Genomic DNA, 3,885 nt, shown 5'->3' with positions numbered 1-3,885 from the left:
TTGCTACAAATGCGAAAAAAACGGATGAGTTGTGATTTTATGATTCCTTTGAATGTATGTTTAGGGTGATAACTAGATTTATGAAGTAAAGCATGTGTGTCCGTGGGTTTGAAGTAAACTTTTGTCTGTAGTGTTTTGAAAGTGGTGTTGGTGGGCCCGAAAAAAACTGTAGTATCTAGAAAGTTGATATGTGAAGTATTTATTGTGTGTTTGATGGTGATAGAGGGGTGATGGTTATTAAGAATGGATATGAATTCTGGGAATTTGGAGTGATCGTGTGGCCAAATACCGAAAATATCGTCTAAAAACCTGAGGTAAAGTGATGGTTGGAGGGGGCATTTGGCTAGGGCTTCTCGCTCCCACTCGCTCATGTAGAGGTTGGCATAAGCCGGGGCAAATCTCTGACCCATGGCTGTCCCGTGAACCTGTAAATAAAACTGATTATTGAAAAGAAAATCATTATTGTTTAGGCAGAGTTCTGTCAGTTGAAGGAGTTCTGAGTCGGGTCGTGATGGGTCCGGGTTTCTATTGAAGATGGTGCGGAGTGTTTGTAGACCTAGTTGGGTGTTGATGTTAGTGTAGAGGTTATTGATGTCAATTGTGAAGAGAAGTGATTGTGGGGGGACAGCCATGGATCTGATGGTGTCGATGAAATGATATGTGTCCTTGATGTAGCTGGGGTGGTGGGTGGAGAGGGGACCTAGAAAGTGATCGATATACTGAGCGATATGGTAAGTGGAGCTGTTACAATCCGAAACTATGGGTCTGCCAGGAGGAACCTCAGAGGGAATTGTCCAGGTCTGTGGATCTTTGTGGATTTTGGGTAAGAGGTAAAAGTATCGGGGTCGTGGATGGTCTGGTCCGAATAAGTAGTCTTTTTGTTTTGATTTAATGTATTTTTTATGGTAGAGGGTCTGAATGATATTCCTGAGGGTCGTCTGGGTTTGTAGCTGGATGGTCTCATTGAGGGGTCTGTAGTAGGTAGTGTCTGTTAGTTGTCTGTTTGCTTCCGTCAGGTATTGTTGTCTGTCCATGATTATAATTTTTGAACCTTTGTCTGCTGGTTTTATTACGATGTTGGGGTTGCGAATCAGGTCAGTCAGGGCCCTGCGTTCCGGCCCCGACAGATTGTCTGGGACGTCTGTCGGGGGCTGGAAACGCTGAAGGGCCCTTTTATTTTTTGTGATGAAATGGTGGGTCAGAGGATGGAGGCTGTCGGAATGAGGTTCCCAGTGAGATGGGTGGGTGAAGGGTAGTGATTGTCGGTCTAGTTGGAAATGGAAGTAGTCGATAAGTTTTAGTCTTCTATGGAATTTGTGAAGGTCCCTCTGAAGTTCCTCCTGGTCCAGTTTGGTGGGGCGCGGAATGAAAGAAAGTCCTCTCTCCAGGAGGGATAACTGTGAGGGGGATGGGGTAAAGAGGGTAGACAGGTTGAGAATGTTAGAGGGGGAGTTCCACCCCAGGTCCTGTGTGAGTGTGTGTGTGTCCGGGTTGGCTTTATAGGTTATTGTAAATTTAATTGATCTAACCAGTTGTCAAAAATCCGTTTGGCTGTTGTAGATGTCCAATGAATGTTATCTTTTTCTGTTGTGAAGGTGTCGTGTGGGATTTCTGCTAAAAATGGAAAGTGGGTGGTCATGATATTGTTGATGAGAGTGAGGTTACCTTTTTGAGTTGGGGTGAGATGGGGTGAGAAGTTCATGATAGGGAAATAGATGTCAGCATTGGGGAAGGTCGACTTTGCCTGCCGGAAAAGGGTCTTCAGTTGTTTGGTGGTGGTCTGCCTGGGGTCCTGGTCCCTATTGTTGATCCCGATAGAAAAGACCACTATCTTAACGGTCGGGTTGGGAATGGACTTTTCCAGAACTTTAAGAAAGTGGTAAGAATTGGCTCCAGGGTAACTGTCCAGTTGTATTTGTGGGTGGTTATGGGGCGGGATGCGGTTTATATTTGAATCTCCAAGGATCAGGACTGGCTTTCTAGGTTTGAAAAACCAGTCCTGGATCTTACGGCTGGGACGTGCGATGTGGTAGGTTGGTTTGTTGAGCGTCTGTCCTGGAGATGATGCGGTAGGGGTTGTGGAAGGCAGAAGATGTGGGATGGTGGTGGGAGTCCTGGGTTCTTCAGTGGAGGGTTGGGGGTAGTAGGCTGGGGTTGTTGCTGAAGGTGAAGTGGAGTTATGGCCGGGTGGTAATGGGAGGTCTTCTTGAGGTGAGTCGGGGATGTCCGGTTCTGGTTCGGGGCAGGGATGTGTTAGGAGTGGGGGAGGGGAGTGATGGGGAGGGGGTGAGCTAGAAGAGGTGAATATAGGGTAGGAGGGGGAGTTGGTTGGAAAACAATGGGAAATAGGGGGTTGTCGGGGGGATGAGCTAGATGCAGGAGGTGAAGTCTGTTGAGGTGGAGAGGACTGGTCCATGATGAGGGGAGTCTGGGGGTTGTGTGGGGGTGGAGATGGTGCAGCAAGCGGGGGGCCCGCGTGGGACAGTGTACCCCTTGCAGAGTTTGAAAGAGAGGGCTCAGAGTGGGTTATGTTCAGGTTATGGATAACCTTGTTTGACCCTTTCATCATGTTAGCCGATTCTCTGGCTGTGGTAGGTCTTTTTTCTGTTTGGGGTACTGTCTGTCCCGTTGGGCCCACCTGGGTTGCTGCACCATCTGTATGGGGAGAGGAGGTGAGAATGGAGTCAGTGATATGAACAGAAACATTGGAATGGGTACTGAGGGTGAGTGTTTGTAATTCTTCTGGGTTTTGAGGTGGGCGGGGGGAACCGTGGACTTGAGCTGTTGCTTCAATGGTGGTTTTGGGCTTGATGAACTTGATGGCTGGGGGGGTGAGGGGTAGGATAGGGGAGAGGGGTGTGCGGGGAACCGTTGGTTGTTGGTCTTCTATTGTTGGTAGGGGTCCCCAGGTGACTCTGCGGGTCCTGTGTTCTGATGGTGTTGAGGTGGTTGGAGTAGTTGTTGTTTCTTTCGTGTCTGTGGGTTGTTGTGTTGTTTTTCCGGGATGTATCTTGGCTGGTGGTGGTGGTCGGATGGGTCCTCTTCGGGTGGGTAGGGGGTGGGGGGACTTTGTATAAATGGGGTAGGATGGGGGGAAGGTAGTGGGCTTGGGTGTAGCAGTCTGTTGGGGTGTAGTCTGGGTGCCAGTTGTAGTTTGATGAGGTTCTTCTTTTTGGATCGGTGTGCAGGGGGAGTGAGATGACTTGATTTCTTCGGATAGTGACTTGCGGGGGCCTAAATAGAGGGATAGTGCACTTGGGGCAGCTGGTCTGGGTAGGGAGGGATAGTGTTCTTCGGGGATGGTGGGTAGAGAGCTGGTTGTAGATTGGTGATGGTCCGGTCGTGGGGTTGTAGTGGTCATCTGGGATGGTTGTAGAAGATCTTGTATGGATTGCAGGGTGGCTGTGGAGAGTCTGGTGCCGTACCTTTTTCTGGCCCAGCCGGTGGCTATTTGTAAGGCTAGTGGGTTGTGGGGGGTTGTGTCCGTGTGGCTTGTTATTGTGTTCTGATAATGTTGCTGTAAAATGACTATTGTATTGTGCATCCATTGGGTTGTGTTGTTCTGTATTTTATTTCTGGTATCTGTGGTGGGTGTGGATGGTTTGATGAAATCAGTGAGCCGGTTAACCTGTCTTAACATTCCTGGTGGAAATGTACCTGAATCTAGTGCTAAATCCATAATCTGTTTGTGGTGTAATGCTTGAATCAGTTTAAAATAAAGTTTACTGGCCTGTCTGGTTGCTGGGTCTGGTGGGTGGTTGAGTATGGGTTGTTGTGTGCTGTTAACAAATCTATGTGTGTGTGGTTGTATGTTAATATCCATAAGGGGTCTGAGTGTATGAGTGGATGTGGGTGTATGTGTATGTGTGTGTGTGTGTGTGTGTG

Source organism: Seriola dumerili, unplaced genomic scaffold (genome assembly GCF_002260705.1).
Source record: "Seriola dumerili isolate Sdu_G_001 unplaced genomic scaffold, Sdu_1.0 BDQW01001167.1, whole genome shotgun sequence".
Taxonomy (NCBI): domain Eukaryota; kingdom Metazoa; phylum Chordata; class Actinopteri; order Carangiformes; family Carangidae; genus Seriola; species Seriola dumerili.
This window is presented reverse-complemented; position numbering follows the sequence as displayed.